At 35.1% G+C, this 15,758-nt stretch overlaps 1 protein-coding gene and 2 non-coding genes across 3 annotated transcripts in view; 2 read left to right on the top strand and 1 right to left on the bottom strand.

The window, feature by feature from the left end:
- Nucleotides 1–15,758, bottom strand: part of LOC120769106 (centaurin-gamma-1A) — a 289,994-nt gene that overhangs the window by 88,267 nt on the left and 185,969 nt on the right. The gene's annotated exons all lie outside the window — the stretch shown is intronic.
- Trnaq-uug lies at nucleotides 11,360–11,431 on the top strand. Its single transcript has one exon. It is a non-coding gene; the product is annotated as a tRNA-Gln (tRNA).
- Trnah-gug lies at nucleotides 15,353–15,424 on the top strand. Its single transcript has one exon. It is a non-coding gene; the product is annotated as a tRNA-His (tRNA).

The following is a 15,758-nucleotide window of genomic DNA, read 5'->3' as shown; positions in this document are numbered from 1 at the left end:
CCGATTACACCAAGACATTCTAAAAAGTTATATTCTCGAAATTATTAACTATTTTAGAGAATATTTGTAAATGTACAAGGTGGGTTCCAAAGTAGACAGGACTTAGAATCTGCTCTTTATCGATTGTTCAGTGAGAATTTCATGACATTTCATAGATTGGAAGTGAAGTTATTGCGTTTTAAGTGTCATTATGTTTGTGTTATCGGTGCGAAAATGAGCTTCAAACAAAGAGCCAACATTAAATTTTGTTTTACAATTGGTAAGACTTTTACCCAAACGATTCAATTGATGAAACAACTTTATGGCGATGATTGCGTATCCCGTAGCAGAGTGCACGAGTAGTTTCAACGTTTTCAAAGTGGTCGTGAGGACATAAATGCCGATCAACATGTGGACCAATCAAAATCCGTGATCACCGGAAATTCCATCGAAACTGTGCGTGAATTCATCAAAAATCAACCGAAATCATCAGTGAAACTCATAGAAATGGAATTGAATATCTCCAAAGCATTTACAGGATTTATCGCATTTTGACCGAACATTTGGGCCTACGAAAGGTGTGTGCACGGTTTGTTCCGCACAAATTGACTGACGACCAAAAATTGCTCAGAATCCAACATTCGAAGGACGATTATTTGACCAAAAATCACATTTTAACCATTAAACACTCCCCGTATTCACCTCATACGGTCCCGTGCGACTTCTTCCTTTTTGGAAAAAAATGCATTTGCCCATGAAAGGAAAGCGTTATGCAGACGTAGAGGCCATTCAAAAGGCTTGCGCAGGCATACTGGCGGCCATACCGGCCAACGAGCTAAAACACTCGTTCGACATCCTTTTGGACCGTTCAAAAAGCTGTATTGAAGCAGAAGGAGACTATTTTGAATAAAATAAATTGATTTTGCCGAAAAAAACCATTTGTACCGTTTTTTTTTTTAAGTCCTGTTTACTTTGGAACGCACCTTGTATGTATGTACACCCGATAAACCAGCAAAAACCTTTATGTTATGAAATATACATACTTATGTATATTTGAGGGTTGCCTTTTATTTGGCGTGATTTGGCAATTTTAGCATTGCTATCTAACTCACAACTTTATCGTAAAGTTTGACATTTTTGATGTTATACATACTGAGAAAGTTTTGACCGAGATGAATATTTTATGTTACTATAGTGCTCGTATCTATTTGTGCGGTTGTAACATAAAATATTCATCTTGGTCGAAAAATGGAATTAAATCGCGATAATTGTTGCACGATTATTTTTTACCACTTTCGACGTGGGGTAACTCAGCAACAGTACATCGATGAGTTTAATTCAATTCTTGGCAATGAAGCTCCATCAAGGACTAGTGTTTTTCCAATTAATCGAGGTCGTAGATCTCACCAAGATAAATTTCGTGAAGGTGGTCCAAAATCAGTTGTTCTTCCGGAAACTATTGAAGCTGTGCGCAAATTGATATTGCAGAATTGTTATTCAATCTATCGTAAGATTGAAACAACAATTGACTTTAGAGGCATCATTTAATATTGCATGAATATTTGACTGTAAAAAATGGTTCACTTTGGATGCCAGAGACTATATCAATCGCTCAAAAAGGCTCTCCTCGATTGGTCTAGAGAAATGTTAAAAAATACGATGGCAGTGCTTCAAAACGTCTCCACGACACAGTTAAAGATGATGAATCGTCGAATGAACTAAGAGGTCAATGTTCTTCGACATCTGAAGAGACTGTAGCTCCGTTCAGAATGCATGCTTTGAAGATACCTTAAACTGACTGGCAAAAGTGTTTCCATAATAAGTTCAAACACATGTAAAAGTGTATAGATCTTAATGGAGGATATTTTCAAAAACAATAAAGCGATTTTCAATAATAAAAATATTTTTGTATGTTTTTCTAATACCGAAATGTGAGAGGCAACAGCCTTAAGTCATTGTATTTTTTATGTGCATAAATATGAGTTTTTCTTTCTCTCTGACTATTATCGTGCAAAGCAAGTAAAAACTTCTCTAATGGAGAAGTAATTGAAAGTTATATAATTGCACCTGTACATGCATACTATTATATATACATACATATAGCATGGTAAGTGCAGTATAAGCAATTATTATCGGAGCTACAAAGCTGCCGAATACACCAGTTTATTTATCAGTTCTCTGCATCTGGGCCAGTTTCTGTGTTTGCTTTTTACGATTTTCTTGAACTCCAACACAAATTCAAACTCCACAACTTCCACAAAATTTTCTTCCGCTCGTTGCTACAGATTAAACGGTGCAAAGTCAATAAACTTGAATAATTTTCAACAAGTGCAAACAAAAACACTAAAACTAAACCAAAAAGTTAGATGCAATAACAAAAACTCGGAACAGCATTGCTTTTGAAGTGTGCGAATATTAGTATTCAAACAAAAAATTACGTGTGTTTGTTGTTGTTGTAGCATTGTTTAATATCTCATGCACTCGAGTAGTTGTCGGCTTAACTACAAACAATTACAACTCGTTTGTTGTTGCAGATATTTGGTTTGTGAGCGTGTGGATATATGTATACATACGTAGGTATGTAAATATACATACATGGAAGCTGGAAAGAAATTTCGCCTAGCGCCAAACAAAAAGAAAAGCCATAAAATGAAAGATAAAGTATTAAAAGCTCATGAACTAGCCAACGAATATCATAGGTATTGCTTGATTCGAGCGCACATTTAATGACTAATAATTACAAGGAAGCTGAGGGCATTAGCACACGCTTGCAGATATGGATTTTTCCTCTCTGTGTTTCTCTGCTATTATCAACTGCATGCTTTTCAGCTTTACTTAGTTTTTATTTCTAGAGGTTTCTGAGAACATCTTGGCTTAAGTGTTTTTTTTTATTTTTATTTTAGTTTGTAATGGAAAACCGATTCACTTTCTATTTCGTTTCCGCCAGAAATCCTCTGTTACTTAATTTCCTTGTAAAGTTAAGTTGATATTTCTTTAATATACTTTCCTTTCAAGATCACTAGTACTGACCAAATGGTTACAGGGTTTGTCCGTAAAATAATATGACTGAGTCCGTTAAATAACATTTATTGAACCAATCGTTACAATTCTTTAAAAACTTTCAAAATAGGCGCCTTCTGCGTCGATGATGATCACGGAAGGCGTTTTCCGGAATACCCTTGAGAGCCAAGTTGCATGCTGCTTGGATCCCCTCTGTCGTTTCAAAAGAAAAGGAATATTGCCTTCTGTCTCGGGATCATATTCAAAGATCCATAACACGTCACCTGTGATTACGTTATTAAAAAATTAGGAGTCACTTTCACACATGTTCAAATTTTCTTGACAGACTTCCACTCGGCGCAATTTCTGGTCATCAGTGAGAACTTTTAGACCATCTTCGCCCACACTATGCGCATGTTCAAGTTCCGTCACAATGTCACGACCCACATCTGGGCAAACTTAGTCGACGGTCTAAGTTCAAAACTTTGCGCATACGAGTCACATTGTCGGTGTTTGTTGAAGTCGCAGGTCTCCCAGCAAGATCTTCATCAGCGATCTCTTTCCGGCCCTCCAAAAAGGCCTGGGGGGAATCTGGGTAAGCCTGCTAGAACATATCAAACGTCTCTGTCGCAGATTTACTGAGTTGCACACAGAATTTAATCACGTACCTCTGCTCTAATGAACGCTCCATTTTCGGCTTGCACCACTCACAGAAACACATCGCGCGAAAATGTTTGTCCTGACTCTCCAGGCCTCGGAGACAACTGACCTCGCTCGTTAGCATAGGAAGGACCATCAACAGCCACTACTACAAAGGGTTATTGGAGCAAGTCAGTGAAAACGATGGCAAAAATCAATCAATTGGGCTTCGAATTGCTCCGCATCGCAAAGGACAACAAAAAGTACTAAAAATATGTTATCGAAAAATTATAAGTAGGATCGCTATAGTCAGTGTGTCACCCTCGAAAGGAACTATGTTGAATAAAAAACAAATTTGAATTTTGCAAAAAATGTGTTTTACGATGGTTGGCCGAAAACTTTCTAATAGTACTACTTTGTATATAAAATTCATATTACCTACTGAATGGAAAAACAACAACGCTTATTTTAAGTCAAAATAATTAAATAAATGAATAAACAGCATCCGTTGCACAGATCGTGATGTTAATCAAAACATTATATTTCCGGCGTATGAAGGTAGCAAAGAAAGCCCAAATATAAATATAAATACCGCTATATATTTTGTATATTTGTTTGTGGATATATATCTCTCGTATTTCATAAAAAAAACTTTTTCCGTATTTATTTGGGCCAAGAAATTGCGTTTCAAGGATGCACTTTACTAAAATTATATATTTGTTTACAAGAAAAGCACGCATCTGCACGCCAAACCCTCCTCGCCGCGCTGCAAAATGAACATGTAAATCAATGAGAAATTAATCAATCGTGTATATCTTTGACGGAGCGACTACACTTCAACATTTCACTTGATTTGTAAACAATTGCTGATCTTTGCTGATAATCTTTGAAGTCGCACAGTCAGTTGACGTGACGTCGTTGCTTATTTCAGCGATGGATTATGAAGTCAAGACCACACGACCTTTGTGTACGTTAGTCAGAATTGACGTCACTTTCACGTTGAGACGTTACCCAGCAGCTAGAGGCCTCTTTAATACATTATGTAAATATTAGTCATTTTCATTCTTTTTTATTTATTTTCGAAAGTGCTGAAAAAATATTGAGTATGACTATGCCAATGACTAACTGATTGCTTAGTATATTAGCAATATTTTCGCTTGAATTTTGGTTTAAGTAATTAATGTTTCAAATAAATAAAAAAAAGTGAATATTCTACTAGACACAATATTAGCAAGGCGAATGAGTAGGGCTCCATAGCTTTCTGTGTTTATTTATGGTACAATTTGCGAGAGGCACGATTTTGGAAAAACTATATTTTACTATATCAGTTTTTATTTGAGTACGTGTGTCAGTCTATATTAATATTTATTATATAGGGTGATCCATTTCATGGTTCCCTACCTTTTTAAAGAAAAAACACAGAAACTTCGAGAGAATATTATTTGGCACTTATTTTTTAAGGATTATCTCTTTCAAATGTTGAGCGCGGCTACGTCTCAGATGATCCATCCATTGAGTCAAATTTTCGATAATTGGTTCGAGCATTTCGACTGATAACTGGCGAAAGACTAGCGTGATGTTTGCTCCAAGGCCTTAATCGAAGCGGTATTGTCCCCATAAACTTTAGACTTTACATATATCCACAAGCAAAACCTAACGGTACAATGTTACACGATTTTGCTGACCAATCGACCGGCCCAAAATGAGAAATTATCTACTCACCGAAATGTTCTCTCAATAAATCCATTGATTGTTGCGTTGGGTGAGAAGTGGCGCTGTCTTCTTGAAACCAAATGTTGATGGTATATCACCGTTATCATTTTTGAAGAAATATGGACTAAAGTGCCTACTGAAATAATTTTCAAGCCCCACAAGTGAAATTTTAAATCTCGAACCTTAATAGACAGCCGCTGAAAACCACAATTTCGTTGAAAACTGCGATTTTTGCACCAAAACCACGTGCATATTTGTTTAAGTAAACGGCAAACTTTCGCTGCAGCAATTTTAAATCAATAAAGTCAATTTGAGCTGTGGCCCGCGGGCAGGGATTCAGCAGACGTGAAGTAAATTGATTACTTTTTCCTGCGGATATCTCATACGATTTGCAAGGAATGGCAATTTGGCAATTTGCCTGATTGTCGAATTTCTGTGCGGTTGCAAGTTTAGGCAGTTAACTTGGCTTACTAACTCGCACCGAATTGATTCGACTCATCAGCGCGCGCTCCGCCATTCACACATGCGGCATGCCGCAGGACATATGACAAATTGTACAGACGCAAGGAAAGCGACTGACTGCCTCGCTTTGGTTTCCTCCATTGGCGTGATGGCGAAATTCGTGTGAATTCATAAGTAAATATGTATGTATATGTAATATGTATACAATGGTGGAAAGGCAAAAAAATGCTGTGTTATATAAACATATATCGTTGCTTATTATCTTATTTATTATGGCTACGTTTAGCTGTCTTTGGCAAGAGGATTAGGAAATACTACACGAATATTAGTCCAACTTGTTTAAGTTTTAACTTTTTTGTATAGGCTTAGATAACCTGAATAGGGTATATTAAGTTCGCGACAATGTTTGCAACACCCTTGTATGAAAAACTGTCCCATTTGATGAGAAACCTTTTTTCGAAATGAAATATTATTTATTTTATGATTTTATGGAACAAAATAAGGAAACTCTGTTTCGGTCTTTTAAAGGGTTACAATAGTTTACGGGTTTCAAAAAATCGATTATTTCATGGTCTCATTAAATTTTGCAATATCTCTAGAATATTGTGCTAAATTTTCGAGTTGATCTGAGTAATGGATTCGGAGATACCGCCGAGAAATTCGAGAAATTCTTCATGAAATTTTAAGTTTTCTTTTTGTAAAAATGTCTGCCAAAATTACAATTTTCAGTTTTTTTCTCCTTAGTCCAAGTTCTAAGTTTAAGGTTTTAAATAAAACAAGTTTTTTCCCTTTAGCTGATCCAATATGCCAACGCGGAGGCATCTTTTTTCCGAGGGGTCACCGGAAATGGCGTCGCAATGGCCGAGTTTAAAATATTTGTTTAAAAAATTCTCAGAATTTTTTTGTTAATAGAGTATGTACACATGTAACAATAAAAATTTCTAATAAAATATTTAATTTTTTATTCGAGAAAAAAAATGTTGAAAAATTCTACTTTTTAACCCGAGGACACTCATGTAACCCTTTAATTGAGTTTCATTTCTCCCCAGAAGCATGCCTAAGTATAGTGAAAGTAAACACTGATTATCCTTTCTTGCATTTTCTTAATTTTCATTTACTATTACAACAACACTATATAAATAAAAAAAAACGCATCGAATTCGCACAGAAGTTATGGCAGCAATTTATTTGTGTATGACAAGACAATTTAGCGAATTTTCCCGAGCAACAAGCCCTTAAGAGCTTCTGCTATACTTTCACCCAACTTAAAGAATGAGAAAATATGTGTCGCATAATTTCGAGAGCGTGAAAGGGTTTAACTGCCTTTTGTTTATGTGCACAGCGCCACTAATAATTATGTCATGCTGCAAGAAATGCATTTCAAGACACAACACACACCTCGGCCATGTTCGGCAATTTCACGCCACACTCATAATCCTTTCACGCTTGATTGGCGCAAATTGCACGGAATTTGAAATTTCGCAGCGAGTTTTCGCACAAAATTTCTCAACCTTTCAGTTCCGATCTACGAAACTTTTGTTAGTAAATATGAATTATGCATTTACGAGCTGTGCGAAAATGGAGGGCTTTGTGCGCCGATTTGCGTGTAATTAAATATAATGCAATCTTCGGCGAGCGAGAGTTTCGGAGATTCATGCTGCTGAGAAAATGGCGTGGCTTTGAGGAAAATAATTTCAATTAAATGCGAATTGTATGGCAGCTGTGCTTGTGGACTACTTTTAAGGATTCTATTTTCTTAAGGATTTTTATATATACATATGTATGTATGTGTGTTTGTTTGTTGTTTACCTGAATGAGTTTATCCATAATTGTTTATAAAACATGAAATTGTGTTTTAGATTGTAGGCCAGCATTATTGCAGCAAATATTGTATTCAAATGTAATAATTTCAATTTCGTTTTATTTGTCTTAGCCTTAAGGATTTTTGTATGAAAAGATTTTTACATCCCAGGCAACCCCTACTCTCTGATTGCTGAAGGCAATTTTTGATATTTGCATAAGTCTTACCTAACATACCACAAGGCAAATATATATTTCCCCATATTTATTTGTGGTTAAGAGAATTTTGATTGAAATTTCGCACAAAAGAAGTAGAAAAAGGAAAGTTGCTGTTGGAACAGATATCCCTCTGAGAATCTACTGATTTTATTTATTTTGTAGTTTCAAATTGAAAAGATGCGAAAAAAGAAAACAAAAACAGAAAAGAAAATTATAAAAGAGTAAGTACATTAAAAAAATTGTAAAACTAATGAAGAAAAAAATAGTAAAAAAGTAAAATATAAAATTCGAATGATCAACGTTAATCTTAATCAATAAATAAATAAATTAAAATAAATGAAAAAATCAAATAAAATGCAATTTAAATAGTATTTTATAAAAATAAAGTCTCCTAAACTCTTACGTCCATTCAAATTAATCCAAACTAATTTATCCCAAATTAAATAAAAATTTAAATACTTTTTTGTAACAAATGTAACAAATTTGTATAAAAAGACAAGAAAAAATAATGTACTTCGAAGACAGTATAACAAGTATTCGAGCAAAAACTACCCTATTCCGTCACACTTCCAACTCACCGCTTCTTTTCTCATTTCCAAGTCACCTTTTTGCTCAGTCTGCACACCATTTCTCCTACTGTGCCTTAAAAATTGATTGTGACACTTTGACACATGTAATTTTGGCAACTTTATTACATGCATTTCTTACAACAAAAGAGCAAAAATAATCGCAAATTCTCTGAGGCTATAATAAACACATGCGCTTGGCTACCTAGCACATAAGTCCTGCAAATGAAAATGTGTTGGATTCGCAATGCTTGTCAATACTTGGCAATTCGCGATGAAATTTATGCGGTCATGTTTTAATTTTCGTCAAGGAAATGGAAGGAAATGTAAGGAAATCCAAGGAAATATGATCAAAAGTATCAATAACATAAAAAAAAAGTTGCGAGCCGAATTTGAGTTAAAAAAAAAACAAAATGTAAAAAAAAATCGCAAATATAAATCATGCCTAAAATCTAGTTAAATATTTGAGAGCAGTTTTTTAGAAAAAATTTATTATTTCAAACATTTCATTGCTTATCGAAGTGAAAAACTGTGAAATCAGTCCAAAAAATTATTCAAAGTTATTAACTTTGAGACTTTTTGGTCTTTACATTCTTAATGAACAATAAAATTAAAATGTGCCAGGATGAAACCACATATAAATACAAGTCGTCACCTAAAATGAAAAACAAACATATCTTAAAAAAACTAAATTCATATTACATATACATATTTGGCATAAAAGTTTCGGCTTCCGCTGTCAGATATAACCAATATATAAACATTTTATAACCAAAACACAATTTTGTTTCAGTACTAGAGAAGGTATGTTACGTTATTTTGCATTTTAGATGGCGATATATAGAAATGATCACTAATGTTGAGTCAGCCACTTGCTGAAACCTCTGACAGAGTGAAGTAATTTTTTCCAAAAATTTTCAATTCAATACCTTAAGGCATACAAATATTGAAACTATAATATAGTGTACTACCATGCAAGTAAAAATGATAAAATTCTGATCGAAATAACTATTTGTTTCCTAATTAGACGCCTTGTGGTGTGTTAACCAGCGGTTTTTTGGACAGTACGTGATGCCTGCAGTACGCAAAGTTCAAATAGCGCATAAAAAATTGTTACACTTTTGTAATTTCACACACACACATACATACACCATTATGTACATACCACATACGCCGATTAACACATTTGACAACCATTAATCAATGCGAAATGCCAAAGGCTCAGTGAACTTACCTGAAAGAAAGAAGACAGAAATGTAATTAATAAAATGAAAGGATCTTACTTGTTAGCTGCTTTAAGAAACATCTTTCCTACAACAAATTGAAGATTAATTTGCTATAAATACGCGTCGTATCCTAAGGAGGGAGAAAGCGTTTAATTCGACATAAATGAATAATTGCGTTCATTTATCACTTAAAACCGAGAAATACGCAAAAAAAATATAAAATTTCCACTCGCAGTTTTACTTTTTAAACAGTTTGGCAGGCGCTTTAAATATCCTAAAAAATATAAGACAAGCTCGGCAAAAAGGACATGTTGAATTCGGCAATTGTCCTGCGTTAGAAGGCTGACAAAAGCGATTTTTCCAAAAGATCGAGCGACAAACCGCAATTAAACTATAAAAACGCGGCAGCGCTGGGATGCAAAGTCATTAGCAAGAAAAAACTAGCCGAAAAGGTACAAAAATATATTTATATATATTATTGCCAAAGCCACATTTCATTCTATGCAAGCTTGAAATGTGTTCTCTTCCTTCAAAACGCCAACTCAGTTGAAATTATTTCATTAACTTTAATGTGGCACGGCAGCAAGCCGCCACAATTACCACTGAGTTGTCCACACGCACGCACATATACACTTTCTTGTATATGAGTATCTTTCTTTCATTTGCGTTAATTTCTGTTAATTTTTACCATTTTATGGTGTCGGCGCAGTGCAGGCCAAAAGTATGCGCCACAAGTACTACTATGCGCAGCAGCAACGCGCGGTGGAGAGTGGCCTCGCTGGTGGCACGTGTGGAACAAAGCGTGTAATGGCAGCAACGTCGCATTAACTGCATTCACTTGCCGCGTCGTGTGGCATGTGGCATCGTCGGCTATCTTGCAAGTAGCTGCGGCGGTTTGTTTGCCTGTCAATCCCTGGGCTAAGTATATAATTATCCTGCCAACTAAGCGATTTGTTTGTTGCCAGGCCACGAGTTGCTTTGCAGGTCTGCCACACACCTTTTCTTGACGTTTTAGCTGCCGAAGTGCACCTGAACGGCAGGAGAAATGAGCGGATCGCACGCTATCTCAGAAAATATTATTGGTTCTATGCTCAATTGGAAAAGTAAGGGAAGTAGCGCGTTAGTATTTCATATTTTTTAAAGGTTTTGAGGCGCTTCTTAGTTTAGCTTCTGTACTGGAATAATTTCGTGTTCCCGTTATGTATGTATGTATGTATTTGTTCAGCTAACCATTTTTTGATTTCCACCATTTATTCAAGCGCAATTTTTATTTTACATAATATTCTTATTTTTTGAGATAATGTAAGCCATAAATCAAATCTAAGGGTACAAAAAAGAATGCGAAATCGCCCGTGAAATGCCGATAATGTGATAAGATAGCGTATAAAAAATAATCGTTTTATCAAGCATAGACAATAACAGTAAACTTATGTCAAATATACGAAGTGTAAAAAGATATGTAATGTAAAAAACTTTCCAAAATGTATGTAAATTCGAAAAACAACTTTTAGTTTCTATTAAATAAAGCACTCATAACCTATGTAATAGTAGGCATTAATTAGTCGTTTTTGAGATTGTGCCGCGTATTTTCGTAAAAAACAAAATATGACAGCGATTTCATTAACATATCCCTTACAGATTTAGCTTACATGAAAATAAATTAACACCAAATTATCAATTCAGTGTCAATGACATTTGAAGGTCTAGTGGTCTGCGTTGATTTCACCTCTTATTTTGGACGAGTGAATATCAATCGGTTCTATGGTGTAATGGTTAGCACTCTGGACTTTGAATCCAGCGATCCGAGTTCAAATCTCGGTAGAACCTTAAATCAATTTTTTTACTGCTCATTTATTTTCTTGTATTCAGAACTTATGTGTTGATTTCAAATTTTTATTTACTTTCCTATATTTGATAATAAATATACTATATGCAGGAACCAAATGAGTTCGTTGGTTATTCTAAAAGCGTGTTGATTACCTGCTAGTGCTCGAAAATGTTAACACATGTACTTTCGTAGTTATATGAGTTTCTAAAGTACAAAATATTATCTCATTCGATCTTGAGTGAATTTTTCTAATAGAATTAGTGGTCTTTGACTGAAGAATTTAAATGTATGTAGTTAATTAATTAAGACCATAAACTAGGTATTGGACTAAGCAAAAACCTGAAAAAGTGAATATCAGACGCTTTTGCAAATAAAAAATGCAAATTTTGGTGAAAACTTCTAGAAGTTTTTTAATAGTGACCTCGGCTATTACAGCGTAAGCGGTTTCTACGCCAGTAAAGAAGAAGAAGACCTATGTAAACTTTCTTAGGATCGATTGAGTAGTTCGCTGAAAATCTTGACAACCGACTTTGAAAACATGGTGTCGATAAAAGCGCATTTAACCCTTTGCATTCAGCACGATTTCGGCTCAGCGCCACTTTACAACAGAAACAAACTATATCTCCAAAACTCCCATTGGGATCAATTTGAGAAATTAGGACAATATTCTAGATATATTATAAAATTAAAAGAGATAATCATAATAATACATACAAAATATATTATTTTAAGACGTGAAATCCATGTAATCCCTTCAGTAGGTACGACGTAATCGACTTCTTGGTAACAAGTTGCAACTTCGAAACCTTGAAATCTGAAAGAATTTACTTACTTAATGTTGCCCCAGCTATGATTAGAAACGCCATTTTTGAATATTTGAAAATCTGACCAAATAGCAGCGATTTAAGGAAATATAAAAAAATATATTTCAAAATAAAAAGCAATATATGTATTTTTTAAACATTTTTTCAAACTAAAAAAGACTGTAAAAAATAAAATCAAAAATATGTAGCTCGTGCCTAAACATAGCGAGATATTTTTTGAATCAGTAACAGTTTTTAGATTTCGAATATATTTTATAGAATCGTGTCAAAACTAAACAAATAACACAAATTTTCGAAAAACACGTTTAAAGATAAACGAAATGAACGTGAATAGTCAGCGAAGCACCGGGTTTATGGATCGATATCTCGTAAGCCAAAAAGCTTTCGATCAAAACCTTCATAGGGCTTGTTTCTAGTTACCATCAACATATTTTGCCGCTGCAGCTCCTTGTGAGTCTATTTTCACTCTTGGTGCTGCTTTATTTTTGCTGGAAATCATCTATACTTCGTTTTATTTGGCCAGCTGCCACATCAATATCAGAGACGTCATCCGCGTTCCTTGAATATTTGCTTAGTTCTATTTAATATGTGTTCAGTTCCTTTTTCATCACTTATTTCATTAAAGGCACAGCAGAGCATTGTGTTGAATATTATATTGTGGATGATAGCGCATCTCCTTCTTTTACTCCAGACTTAATTCTGAAGGAATCGGACTTATTGTCGTGCATACGGTTTGGTGTAAAAGCATCATTACACCTCTAATTAGGTTTTCTGGTATTTTTCATTTCCGAAATGTTGTGGTGATAGACATCCTATTAAGTTTATAGAATGCTTGCTTAAAATCAATAAATTTCATATGTAAATCAATATTGGGCTCATAAAATTTCTCCATGGATTGTTTGAAGACAAATATTTTGTCTACTGTTGACCTTCCGCGTCTAAATCCGTATTGATATTCAAGGAGGATTATTACTAATTATGTATGCATTAAAAATTTTAGAGAACTTTTTTTTTTGAAACTGCTAAAGTAGAGCATTTCCTTAAGAATTTTCACTACAACGAGCAGAATATGAAAACTAACTGAGCCAGCGAGATTTTAGAGTTTGTCTTTGAACAACTGTACTTGAATATGATTCCGCACTACCCTACCTTTGCAACGGCGAAGGAAATGTTGCACTTTTGACCGTTGCAGCACTTAAAAGCGCAACCACTTAAGCGGAGTGACCAGCACTTTTAAGTCGACTGGTAGCATTAACAACGCAGTAAAGCTGTCCCACTTGAGGGGCTCTATAAAACCGACCCTTCTCGCATACGTACATGCATACAAACGCTTGACAGCAATAAAATCATTACATCGGTTTTTGCATGCAACTACTCTTCCCGGCATACTGACCGAGCAGTGGACTTGGTGGTGGTGGCGATGGTGGGCTGCTACTTGTCTTACTTGTACTTGCATGCGACGCAAGGCGTGTTAATAAAGCGTTAAGTGGCTGCGCATGCGCCGCACTGACCAGTTCGTCAACCGAGCGTCGAACATACATATACATATGTATACGTACGTAAGTGATGGTTGGTGGCCGGCTGGCGCGTGCATTCGTTTAAAATGCGAAATTCGTTATGAAGGCAATGAATAAAAAGCGGAGACGAAGTGAAAAATGACGTGGAAATTGGACAGTTGTGGAAATTGCACGCGACCGGCAACATTTCAATTATGCAGGACATGCAAAGCAATTATCCTGCACCAGTTGTATGCAACGCCGCGTTCAGCTTGCAGTTACGAGACTTGTAGCTTGGCGTGTGCTGCCGAGCCACGTGCAGGACACTCGGGTGCAGCATGATTTGCACCTTGACTTTTTGTGCGCGTTGCAGCTAAATTTATGCGCAAAACTATTAAAATGATAAATCGAGAGCGCGAGTTGAAAAAAATACATGTGACGGACAGGTTTTGTAACAATGCGGAACGTTTTGAATTGGTGGAACGTTCACTGAACAAAACTCAGCAACCAAATTTTTTTTCGGTTATTAATAAGCAAAATTAAAAATTTGATTTTTTCGAATTATGTATGTCTATGTCTGCATGTATGGGTATCGAATGGCATGAAAGGGTTTACATATAACCTTTCGGATTACAAGCGCGCAATTATGAAATATTTCTAGCGTACAAGAGTAGAAAAAAATCCAGAGCGTGCTTTCACAATGCCCAACAAGGATAACACGCTTCGCACACTCGCACAAACACACACAGAGGCTTACATAGTTACCTTTTCAAGCATAATGCACGCTTGAGCGAATCTCATTAAAACTGAAAGTCATAACACCGCCAAACAACTTTCATCCCCCCACACACACCGCTGAGCGCGCGCGCGTATTGAAATGTCCAGCCAGAGAACGACCGTTGAAAACGCGCTTACAAAATCCTTTCAAATTTATATTTGAATGCAAAAGGGCAGCAGCAAAAAAAGCGGATAAAAATAGATTAGACGCGCTACCTTGAGTATGAAATGATGAGTATGAGTATATGAAAGGATCAGTGGTTCTAGGCAACAGTTGCAGGGGCTTGCGCCCACCTCCCCTTCGCGTTTGCGCCGTTTATGTTTCTCTGTTTATGCTCTGCAAGGTTTATGGTGCTGCGTCTAATGCGCGCATGGCAACTACGTACCATAAATGTCAAATAAAATAGTGATATTTATGAGGCTGTTTGAGGTTAGAGTGAAAGTGCGCACATTGTTCGTAGTATAATAGAAACTGGTTCGAATTTTGGATTGAATGACATATTTTGAAGTCATTTTGAATGCAAAAAAGTGCTTCTCAGACAATTATATTTCATATTTATATAAAAAATATTTTAGGAAAAAAGTAATTATTAAAAATAAATATATATTATTAGTAATTAATTTTATTTTTTTAATTAATTATTATTAAATTAATTATTTTATTAATAAATTTTTATAAAATTTTATTTTTAATCCTAATAATAAAAAAAAAAAAATTAAAAAAATAAAATTAATTACTAATAATTATTGTTAATACATTTTAAGCGATATAAAGCTTGTTATTAGATCGAGTTTTATCAAAAAGAGGCGCAAGCTTTCAATAGCCGTGATCGTCTAGTGGTTAGGACCCTACGTTGTGGCCGTAGTAACCCAGGTTCGAATCCTGGTCACGGCAATGTTTCACTCAAACATTGTCACGGAAGAAAGCATTAATTTTTTAATAACAAAAAATCAAACATTGAGGTTTTTAAAAAACTAAGCAACATTACAAAAACATTTTCTAAAAAAAATATTGGAGCAACTATGCTTGTATGATAATATACATATCCACTGAGTACATACTTTTGCCACCGCTTCAATTTTTTATACAGGTTTATGCTATGCACCCATGTGTTTGAATGCTGTAAGTATGTATGTACATATGTACATATCGGCACCTAAACTGCAAAATAACGTAACATCAATTTTTATAAGTTGACAGACGAAGGAAAAAAGATATGAAGAAACCA

This window comes from Bactrocera tryoni, chromosome 2 (genome assembly GCF_016617805.1).
Source record: "Bactrocera tryoni isolate S06 chromosome 2, CSIRO_BtryS06_freeze2, whole genome shotgun sequence".
NCBI classification, from domain to species: Eukaryota; Metazoa; Arthropoda; class Insecta; order Diptera; family Tephritidae; genus Bactrocera; species Bactrocera tryoni.
The sequence above is the reverse complement of the archived record's forward strand: the minus strand, read 5'-3'. Positions and strand labels throughout refer to the sequence as shown.